The sequence below is a fragment of the Ovis canadensis genome, chromosome 15, assembly GCF_042477335.2.
Source record: "Ovis canadensis isolate MfBH-ARS-UI-01 breed Bighorn chromosome 15, ARS-UI_OviCan_v2, whole genome shotgun sequence".
Lineage (NCBI taxonomy): Eukaryota > Metazoa > Chordata > Mammalia > Artiodactyla > Bovidae > Ovis > Ovis canadensis.
Window position 1 is genome coordinate 56,081,403 of NC_091259.1, and position 12,077 is coordinate 56,093,479.

A 12,077-nucleotide genomic window follows, 5' to 3' on the forward strand; every position below is an offset into this window, starting at 1 on the left:
AATAAGTTAATGGATAGGATGTTTTTCATGTTATAATTTTTCTCTCCTAATTTTTCTTAAACTTTTACAATTTATTTTTGCTTGTCTCTACGATAATTTATTATGTGCTAATATGTGATTTAAAAATGCATATTTAACTTTAATGTAAATATATTCCATGACTTTTGTCAAAGAAAGCATGCTATATAATTTATTTTCCATCTAAAAATGTTTTTAAGTGATAATAACAGCAGTACTTCTATAATTCTTACTATGGATGGGACATGTTCCAAGTTCAAGTTTTTTTTTCTCTCTCCTTTTATCTTATACAGCATGTATGTATATGCATAGGGCAACTCTATTTTATCTTTATCTAAAAAATAAAGAAACTGAAGAAGAGAGTTTAAGAAATCTACCTAATGTCATACTGCTATTAAGTGAAAGCATTAGAAATCAAACGTTCTGATTCTATATGCTCTACTAGTAAGACTATGATGCCTTTTGAGACATGCTGACTCCCCAGGCTTCCTTCATGTATCCTTCCAGTGTGAAATGTGGGACTCTGGATCACAAAGTCACCTCAGGATGGGAACTGAATTGCTAAGTTACAGCTCTAGTCATGTAACTGCTTCCCAAGAAAACCTGGAGTAATTCCTTTTCCTTCCTTGCACCCTTGGTTCTTCATCTGTCAGGTTGGATATAAGTGTTTACATCTCTTGCTGCTGCTGCTGCTGCTGCTAAGTAGCTTCAGACATGTTCGACTCTGTGAGATTCCATAGACGGCAGCCCACCAGGCTCCCCTATCCCTGGGATTGTCCAGGCAAGAACACTGGAGTAGGTTGCCATTTCTTTCTCCAATCCACATTTGAAGGGAAGCTGTGATAATGGTCATAAGGAAGTCAACTAGAAGACTACCAGTAAGACTTAAAGAGCTGGTCAACCACCCTGAGTACTTATTGACTCTTTTCTGAAAGATGTCAAGAAAGACCTCTTTTTCTCAGCTACTAGAGTTTCATGACCTTCTGGTCATCCTCCCAGTGTATTTTAAGAATAAAATCTATGACTAATCATGATTTATGAACCTAAGTGTTTCTTTTCCTCCCTGGGAACAGTATAGTCTTAAACATATGATGTAATTTCTCCGAAATTACAAACTGGCTAATGACAGTTGTCCCCAGCCTCTCATGGGCCACTTCAAGATCAATGTCTCTGATGCTCCCATCTTTATCTTGACGGGCTTCCCAGGAATGGAGGCCATGGAGCCCTGGCTATCTTTTCCTCTCCTTCTGCTCTATGCCATCGCCATTGTGGGAAACATCCTGATCCTCCTCATTGTTAAGGAGGAGCCAAGTCTGCACCAGCCCATGTACTACTTCTTGTCCCTACTGTCTGTCAACGACTTGGGGGTGTCCTTTTCCACACTGCCGACTGTGCTAGCTACCCTCTGCCTCCGGGCCCGGGTGATTGCCTTTAATGTCTGCTTAGCCCAGATGTTTTTCATCCACCTCTTCTCTTGGACAGAGTCTGGCATCCTTCTGGCCATGAGCTTCGATCGCTACATGGCCATCTGCAACCCACTGCACTATGCCACTGTGCTCACCAATGCCCGCATTGTGGCCATGGTCCTGTGTACTGTCCTACGAAGCTTTGCCCTCATCCTGGTCTTCCCACTGCTGCTGGACAGACTACCTTTCTGCCACCCCCGGAACATCCTTTCCCATGCCTACTGCCTTCATGTGGATATGATTAAGCTGGCATGCACTGATGTCTCCCTCAATAGCCACTATGGACTGTCCATTGTGCTTTTCACCTTTGCCTGGACTCTACCCTCGTTCTTCTCTCCTATGTACTTATCTTTCGGTCAGTGCTAGCCATTGCCTCCCCAGGGGAGCGCCTCAAGACACTTAACACATGTGTGTCCCATGTCCTAGCTGTGCTCATCTTCTACGTGCCTATGGTGAGTGTGTCTATGGTACATCGCTTTGGTGCTGGCCTGCCCCATGCTGTTCACGCCCTCATGTCTCTTATCTACCTCTTTGTGCCTCCCATGCTCAATCCCATCATCTACTCCATTAAGACAAAGGAGATACAGCGCAGGCTTTTAAAGATGCTCTTCAGCGTCAGGTCCTGACTGTTTGGTTTACCTAGAAGCCCTGAAGGATTTGATGTTGGGGGCAGAATCATTTGGACACCCAAAGAGGAGAGGGTCACTCTGGAGGATGCTAGTGCTGCCCTTTACATGTTATGATCAAACTTGTAGTATATTGGGTCAGTTCTTGCCTGGACCATCTTGGGTTTTATCCAGCAATCAATTATATTAATGTTCTCTAGAGACATAAAAATGGTCTCTTTTTAAGAATAAACTAGAGAATGACAAACACCACTACAAGGTAGGAGATTTTTTCCAGGGAATTCATTTCAGGACACTTGGTGATATGGCTGGGACTTCTGGTTATGGGCCTGCACAATTCTGAAAAAGACAGAGGCACAGCTGGAATAATTATGGGCTGTTTATCATATCATTACCAGTATGTAAGTTAAGCTTGGGTGATTGATTTTCAGTGTTGACAGAAACCAGAGACCTTGTTATGGTGCTGTTTGAAAAGTTTTAAAGTACAACAGTTGTGATGGTTAATTTTATGTGTCAGTTTGACTGGGCCTCAAGGCTAGGTATTTGGTTGAACATTATCTCTGGGTGTTTTAGTGAGGGTATTTCTAGATGAGTTTATTATTTGAATTGGTAAACTGAGTAAAGCATACTTCCCTCCCCAGTATGGGTGGGCCTATGCAAACTGCTGAATTCCTAAATACAATAAAAAGCAGAGTATATAAGAAAGGAATCTCTGCCTGAATGTTTTTGAATTGGGACATTAGTCTTCTCCTGCCTTCAGTCTCATATTTGAACTGAAACTTACACCATTAGCTCTTCGGATTCTCAAACCTTCAAATTTGGACAGGAACTATACCACTGACTTTCCTGGGTCTGGGCTTCTTGGTCTCTGTAATTGTGAGAGCCAATTCATTATAATAAATTTAAGATATCTAGTTACACACATATTCTATTGGTTCTGTTTATCTGGAGCACTCTAATACAATGTTACAATATTTAAGTAGTCAAAACTAGATTTTAGGATTCCTGGGCATGTTCTTTTCACATGGGAGACCCTGAAATATGTAGACACTTGACCCTGCCAAAGTCCATTGAAATTAATGACTCTTTGTTTATATCTCTCCTGAAACTTTCTCTTACTCTTTAATATCTATCTGCTTCCCCTCAAGAAATCTGAGCTCCCTAAAGGGGCAACTGTGTCAAAAACTTTGTCCATCCACACTGGACCACTATAGAGCCTTCATTAAAATAGTGTCTAATGATGTGACAGCAATATAAAAGAATAAATGAAAAAAATGGATGAATAAACAATAATGAATGAATAGCAGGAGGAAATCAAGAGTGAAAAAATTAATAGATGAACATATGAATTATTAATGAATTTCCTTAAGTCAGAATTTCATATTAGGAAATGTTTCTTCTCCTTCCATGCTCCATAATTCCCTGCACAGAGAGAAATGCAAATGAAAGTTGACATATTTTCCCCTTATTCTTATATTCCCCCAGATTTATTGAGATGTAATTGACATATACCTGTTATAAGTTCAAGGTGTAAAATCTGATGATTTGCTGCACATATGTATTGTGAAATCTTCTCCACAGTAAGGTTACTTAACCCATCCATAGAGGTGACTTCTTGAATAAGTGAACTAAACTCAGTCTTAATTTCCTCATCTGTAAAATGGGGTCTCTGATTCATCTACCTAACATGTTTGTTTTAAGGAGTACATAAAATGAACTGCTTTAAAATTTTTCTAATAGTACATGTGACTTATTGATTCATTATTTTTATTCAGCAAGAATCAATGTAAAATTCAATATTTGGCATCAAAATATCATGTGCATCAGCCATAGTTTGAAGAGGTATTTTGTCTAAGATTTTCTTGAATCCCTAGTAGAACTGTTCTATACCTGCTTTCTGTCTCCATTGTACTCGAAATGTACTTTAGTCATATCAGATAGTTTGGGTACTTTGTCTCCTCAACTAAATTGTAAGCAATTTCTGGGCAGGGACTGTTTTATTTATCTTTGTACCTTTCAGTCTCTAACAGGGCTTGAAACATACCTAACATATGCGGTAGTTGAGGAATGAGTTAATAAATGATTATATTTGCATACCAACTATCTCTTTATGCTTCACTGAATTACCATATGGTACAATGTTTTACCCTAAAACTGACCATAATTTCATTAAAGAATAATTTCATATAAAGATCATATTGTTTATTATCTAAATACTATATGCATCATAATCTGAATATAGTGAATAAAAAATAAATTGTACTTGAAATTTTCAAACATGTCGTAAATGTATCTTATATTTTTATATATTGCTCAGACTTTATGTACTATAGAGAGTGTAGCCATAGATTAATAGAGTGCTAATATTGTGTCTCACCTTTAATAGGTGCTTCAATAAATATTCTTTGAAAGAATGTTGCTGTATAGTGATTTTGGCTCTGTTACAAATATGATTGATAAAGAAGTTGCTGCCATAATAAGCGGATTATATGTTTTCAGTGCCAGTATTTTTCTTGCTTCTTTAAATCCGAGGGACTTGAAAGCAACAATTTGGCTCATTTAGGTACCTATGAAAAGCTGTTTGGGAACTTCTGGGCTAATATTTTCCACATCACATTCTATAAATTAAGATACTCAGTATCCTTCTCTTGACTTTGGAAATCTGCATCATCTGAAAGAGGAACAACAGATGATTGCTGGTGATAGTCTTTATCTATTTAGCACATTAAGTAGGAAGTTCATGGCTCTGCTTGGATTTATAACTTGCCAACATGGAGAAAAGGCTCAGACTCTGTTCCAGTTTCGCTGGTGTGGACTGTGATTACAGTGATACGCTCCCCATCACAGGGCTCTGCTCAGCCAGGTCATCAGATATATCTGAAGAGAGCTTTGGGCTTCTTCGCTGCTGCTGCTTGGTCACTCAGTCATGTCCGACTCTTTGTGACCTCGTGGACTGTAGCCCAGCAGGCTCCTCTGTCCATGAGGATTCTCCAGGCAAGAATACTGGAGTGGGTGGCCATTCCCTTCTCCAGGGGATCTTTCTGACTCAGGGATCAAACGTAGGTCTCCCACATTGCAGGCAGATTCTTTATCATCTGAGCTACCAGGGTAAGCCCCTGGGCTTCTTTATCCTCTTCCTATTATTTAACTTCCACTGTTCATGTAGTTTTATTGGTTTAATATTCATTATTTTAAAGCTATAAGATGAGTTATACCTAGTCTCTTTAAGCAAGATTAGGGTCACCCATCTTTATGAGCCAGAAGTACATCCAGAGTCCATCTAGTCTATGTGTCTGCTTGAGCCACTGGAAGCAAATACCAGAATATTTACTTTATGGAGCAGAAAGAGAAGATGTTTTCTCCATTGGTGCTGGTTCTTGGAGAGCCTTCTGGAACCACAAGATTGGAGGAATATAGGGCATAGGAGAGATTACTGTATTGGATCTGGGTCCTGTGGAGGGTTATTTGACCTTTTACCTTTTTGAATATATAGCTACACAATTCTATACCCACTTTTCCCTGGTGTTTCCTTTTAAGGTCTCATACCTGTGTTGATGCTTCTACATATGCCATGTTTTGGCATCCTTTGACATTCTTCCTACTGCATTTATTTTAAAAATATTTGCCCATTCTTTGAAAATCAGAAGAGCTATTTCATGCACCTAGAAATCTCATCTGATTGCCCTAGAATGTTGCAGATTCCCTTCTTTCGTTCTTCTCTAAAATCTCCTTGTATCTATTATTATTGTTTTCACTGAGATATTATAAATGTTTCCTTAGGAGTCTTCCAGACCTGACTATGAATTATTATATTGATTCATCTATACATTCCCAGGAATAAATTTGTGTCTAATGCTAAATGAATGACTTGATTTATAGTTACTTTTGTTAACATATATCTACTGTAGATCTGTAGGGTAGGAATTGTGACCTTGTCATACATAAAAATGAAGTACCTTTTTTTTAATTTGATAAAATTAAAAAAAAAAGACCAATGAAAAACAAACAATAGAGAATTCACATAAATCCATGCCTGTTGATTAGGGCCTGGGTGGTTCCTGACCTTTTCCCATGACAATCAGTGTGACTATGAGCAAATCTAGAGGTATATTAGGTGATGCACTAAGTCCTTTGATTTGATTTCTGTATGAGTGGGATTGTTGAGAAGCTATTGCATTTTTCCACCTGTTTAGTTTCAGATCAATATTAGGTATATGAGAGGTTCTTTCTAATCTCAACCCTTTACACCCTCCCTGATCTGGTTCAAGTATGCATCACTATTCCTTCTAGGTTTGTCTGCCAGTATCTTCCTAGAACAGAGCTATTTAAGCTATTCAATAACTTACTGCTTGGTATACTTAGTTTAATGCCCACTTCCAGGGGTTTTACTTTCAGGACATAATGTTTGAGTTTCTTTTATATTTTATTTTTAAGCTTTCTATTTTGTGTTGGGCTATAACCAGTTAACAAACAATGTTGTGATAGTTTCAGGTGGACAGCAAAGGGACTCAGCCATACATATGCATGTACGCATTCTCCCCCAAAACTCCCCTCCCATCCAGCCTGCCGCATAACATTGACCAGAGTTCCCTGTACTATACAATAGGCCCTTGTTGGTTATCCTTTTTAAATAGAGCTGTGTGTACGTACCCATCCCAAACTCCCTAATTATTCTTTTCCTCCTGGCAACCGTAAGTTTGTTCTCTAACACTGTCTCTTTCTATTTTGTAAGTTCATGTGTATCACTTTGTAGATTCCACATGCAAGGAATGTCATACGATTTTTCTCCTTCTCTGTCTGACATACTTCACTCAGGATGACACACTGTAGGTCAATCTGTGTTGCTGCAAATGGCATTAGCTTGCTCTTTCTTATGGCTGAGTAATATTCCATTGTATATATGTACCACATCTTCTTTAAAATGTTTAGGGTTTAAATAACCACTTGTTGTTCAGTCACCTAGCCACGTCCGACTCTGTGACCCCCTGGGCTGTAGCACACTAGGCATCTTTGTCCCTTATCATCTCCTGAAGTTTGCCTAAGTTAATGTCCATTGCATTGGTGATGCCATCCAGACATCTCATCCTCTGATATCCTCTTCTTCTGCCCTCAGTCTTTCCCAGCATCAGGGACTTTTCCAGTGAGTCAGCTGTTTGCATGAGGTGACCAAAATATTGGAGCTTCAGTACTTTGGTCATCATATATTAAGTTATATGGCAGCCAGTAGGTTAAATGTCTTTGCCTATTTTCTGTTGCTTAGTCATCCTGATCAGTCTGTGACTAAAGTATAATTATAACCTATTTTACAGGGGAAGAAATGAGGCTGCATGTATGTTGGAAACTTTCTCAAGGTAAGTGGACTGAAGCTCAGGTACAGTGAGCTCAAAATCTTATCAGTTAATCCTCATTATCTATGTTGTCACCCTAGTAGGTGTCCAATAAATATTTGTGAAGAAAGCAGCTGTATACATTGACACTTTCTTCATTGAGCCAAATACTTTTTATAATTTGACCTGTAATTATGCAATGTGTGTGGTCAGCCACAGTGAACCAGTGCTTCTTATCATGCTTGGGGTCAATTTCAAGGATAATCCAGGAGAGAATTTCACAAGATATAATAAATCCAAATGCCTAACTTACATGGGTTTTAAGCACTTTTTATAGGATATAGGATTTCTTGTAGGTATTGATCATAGTTGTAAAGTGGAAAGGCCATAAACTAACCTAGAAGACCTAGTTTTACATATTCTGCCACTAACAAGCTGTATAAAATTGAGATGCCTTTTTTCCTTTCTAGGCTCTAATGATCTCTTTTATAAAATGAGCAACTAGATACAATATCCTCGCATGTCATTTCCAGTTCTGATCATTCCTATTCCCACATGCCCATGTAAGCAACAAACTATTAAGCCAGAGAGGAAAGAACACTGCAGATGCCCCATATTCCCAGCAGTCCATGAGCTCCTGAGCTGATAAATACTCAAGAGGACTTCCTGGATGCAGCCTTATATTGCTCAACCCAGGAAGTTGGTAGAGGAGATAGGGGGTATGGGCAGGGCCCCCGCAACTGCTCTTGCTTCTCTGCACCCTCCATGAACTCTCTCAGGTAGGTAAGGTGGAGTGTCAGACACTCCAGACTTGGGCACTAAGGCATTCTGACTCAGCTTAGAAATCCTGAGTGTTATGACAATCTGAAGACAGAAAGGCTGTCCCTATAGGAGTCAGGTGTTTTTATTTTTTAATTTTTCTGCATATTTTCACTTTCCTGGTTCTATATTTTCTACTGTGTCCTCTTATTCTCTGAAATCTTCCCATGCTTTCAGATTCAGACATTCATTTCTCTGCAGGGATTCTACAATGGGCTGTAGTTTGGAGGTAGATGTTCTGCAATAAATAAGCACTCTTACCCATTTCTCAAAACAAACGGGTACAGGGAGGAGGTCTATACAAAGACACTGGCTGCTTTGGAATCCACTTGGCAAGACTCTATTTAGTGCTTAAAAAATTCTCCAAATCAGGGATTTTGCATACAGAGGCAAACAGAAATGTTTAGGAAGAGCTTTCATATAGGAAAAACAAAGAGATTTTAAGAATGCAGAATGGAGGGAAAAATGCACCCTGAGAAAAAGAGATAGAGAAGTCCTAATACAGGTGGAGAGATAAAGGCAGATGAAAGCCTGAAGGTGTGGATTTAGAGCAGGTTTAGAACTCAGAGTTGCAAAGTATTTGATCCTAAGGGTTTTCACAACAGTTTACTTTTGGATCTTCACTACCCCATTAGCAAAGTTCCTTAGCCCCTCCAATTACAACAAAGAGAAACAAAATCCTGTGGGATCAGTGACTTACTGAGTGCATCTCCTGTGCTGGGGCTTGCACTGAGCACAGCAGGGACTGAAGCAATGAATAAGTGTCAGTGTTGGTCTCGGAGCTGGTGAGTCAGAAGGGGAGATAAGTTTCCTAATTCAACAGGAACTATCCTAACTCCATAATAGGAAGCTCTAATGCAGAACAGGCAGAGAAATAGGCACAAAAGGAGATGCAAATCTGCAGCTTATGAGAGTGGTAAAGAGAGGAGAGCAGTTATCTCCATTGCAATGACTGGTCAGATTTTCATGAAAGAGGAGGGCATCGTTGATCCTTGGTCACAGAAGATGGGTTAAACAGTTATGTTCAGACATTCTGCGAAACTGTGGGAGCTGGGGCGCTGTAGTTAATGTCTGAATAATAGCAAAGAATATTGCCATTATTAATATGGATAACCAGTCTGGGTGTTTGAGGTACAAGTAGGAAATTCTGAGAATTGATATAGTACTGGACTACAGAGGGCCTTTAACTCTAGACTTGTGAGTTTGGTTTTGACACTTTGGTAGTGAAGGGCCATTCAAACTTTCTAATCAGAATGGTCCCATTTGCAGAGCTGCCTTTTGAAAATATTAGACCTGTTCCAGATTAGAGAATGATATAGAGGAAAGAGATTCATTAAGAGGGCATTATTATGGGCATACAAATGTGATGTCTTGGATACAAAGTATAAGAATATAAGTGGAAAGAAATGCAGAAAAGTGCTGGCAGATGCACTTAGGGTTCAGTATTTTCATTGACTGTGGTCTAATTTAATGTAGTAGATAAAGGAAAGACAGAAATAATATAATGTTTGGATTTCTGAGTCTTAGTCTCAGGCACAATTACAGTATTATTCAAAGAAATGGAGAACACAGATAAGAACCAGTTCCATGATATAGAGAACTGATTATTAATCCTGTGGTTTTCAGGAGCTAGATATGACTCAGTTTGAAGGAAATTATTAAGAAAAGACTTCCAGTATACTAAGTTATTGACACAGAAACTTAATGCCATAGGATAAATGGATAGAAGGATGAAAAGATAAAGTGGGAGCATCTAATGCATCTTGAAAGTGTGGAAGGTTAGCGCTGTGGACAGGTATCTTTCTATTCATCTACCTTCTAACTGGAGGGATGGAAGGAAGAACTGGGAGACTAAATATGAGTGAGAGAGCTGGGGAGTCATGATAAGCAGCATATTCAGTAGAGTGAGAGAATGGGAAAAGGAAAAGTTTACAGCTTGATAAGTAATTGGAATGTTCAGAACAGTCCAGGAAGTAGTCATCAGGAGCATGATGTCTTAGGTCTTGCACAAAGTGATGCCTGTTGATTGATAACAAGTTCATAGCTTTGAATGTGAGGAAGAGCATGGTGGGGAGAGGCACAGGCACAGAGGAAGGGAATGTGACCTGTTGAGCCAGCTGGATAACCTGAAAACATTTAGACAATTCCAGAAACCATGGGGAGCAAGAGGGGCAAGGAGTGATGTGGTAAACAAAATTGATTAAGCTATAAACTAAGGGTCTGGATGGGATAAGAGAGACTTAAAATAGGCTCATCAATAAACTGTACGTCTGTCTTCTCTACAGGAGGTGGCGCTAGAGTACAAGTCCTCGAGTACAAGTCCTCCAGTACAAGTCCTCCCAGCCTGGGAGCTATCCTCTACAACAGCTCAGAGTTGCCAACTTTCACCCTGACAGGGCTCCCAGAGCTGGGGACCTCCCAACGCTGGATGTTCTTGCTCCTCGGTACCCTCTACAGTGTCTCCATTGTGGGCAATGCCCTTATCCTTTTCATCGTCAAGGAGGAGCAGAGTTTGCATCAGCCTATGTACTACTTCCTATCCCTGCTCTCAGTTATGATCTAGGTGTGTCTTTCTCCACACTGCCCACCGTGCTAGCCACATTTTGCTTCCACTTAAGGAAGATCAGCTTTGATTCTTGTATGGCTCAAATGTTCTTTATCCACTTCTTCTCTTTCATGGAGTCTGGGGTCCTGCTGATTATGAGTTTTGACTGCTATGTGGCCATCTGTAACCCTCTGCGCTACACCACCATGCTCACAGATTCCCGTGTTGTATGCATGGGCTTGTGGGTAATCACCCGCAGTTTTTGCATGGTTTTCCCACTGCCTTTCCTTCTGAACAGGTTGTCCTTCTGCGAGGCCAATATACTGTCCCATGCCTACTTCCTTCATCCAGATCTCATCCACCTTCCCTGTGGTGACATCACCATCAACAATATTTTCGGTCTCTTCATTGTGATGTCTACCTTCGGCCTGGACTCTGCACTCATTCTCTTCTCGTATGTGCTCATCCTGCATTCTGTACTTGCCATTGCTTCTCGGGAGGAGCGGTTAAAGACACTCAACACGTGTATGTCACATCTGTGTGCTGTGCTCATCTTCTATGTTCCCATGGTTGGTGTGTCCATGACTTCCCGTTACGGGAGGCATGTCCCCCGATTTGTGCACACAGTCATGTCCCTCATTTATCTCTTTGTGCCTCCCATGCTCAACCCTGTCATCTATTCCATCAAAACCAAAGAGATTAGAGGGCGGCTTGGTTGAATGCTGGTGGGAACCAAGTTTTAAGCCAGAAATGTGGAAAGTCCAAACCTCAAAGGATATTTACTATTACTCCATAAATTGGAGTTTCCATAACCTGTTTTGACAATTTTTTAAACTTCCTTTTCGTATTTCTGCCACCAGATGTATGATGACCTTGTACTAGTTAAGATCTGCCAAAAGGTTTTGGCGAGGTACACTAGGTTGTAATTTAGAAAAATAATTGTTCAGTTTTCTTTTTTAATCCCAAAATGCACATCCTGAAAATTAGTCCTTCATTTTATCACAATGTGTTTCTGTTATCCATGGTTAAAGTGAATCATCACAGAAAAAATTCCTAATTACAACGGGACCACTGTTATAATGGTTAGTGAGTCTTTTTCCCCAACTCTCTGTTGAAGGTAGTTCTATTTTTAATTCTTTGTAGACTCTTCATATTGCTTTCCATAGCAGTTGCATTATTTTGCATTTCCAACAACATTGTGCAATGGTCCTCAGCAACACCTCTTAGCTTCTGTTGTTGTTTTTATTAGCCCTGTGGTTTCATAGGGGCCTCCCAG

General features: G+C 39.9%; 2 pseudogenes; both read left to right on the forward strand.

Moving 5' to 3' along the window:
• Positions 1–1,163: 1,163 nt before the first annotated feature.
• On the forward strand, positions 1,164–2,110 carry LOC138420349 (olfactory receptor 51I2-like; annotated as a pseudogene).
• Positions 2,111–7,427: 5,317 nt separating this feature from the next.
• On the forward strand, positions 7,428–11,520 carry LOC138421005 (olfactory receptor 51I2-like; annotated as a pseudogene).
• Positions 11,521–12,077: the final 557 nt, after the last annotated feature.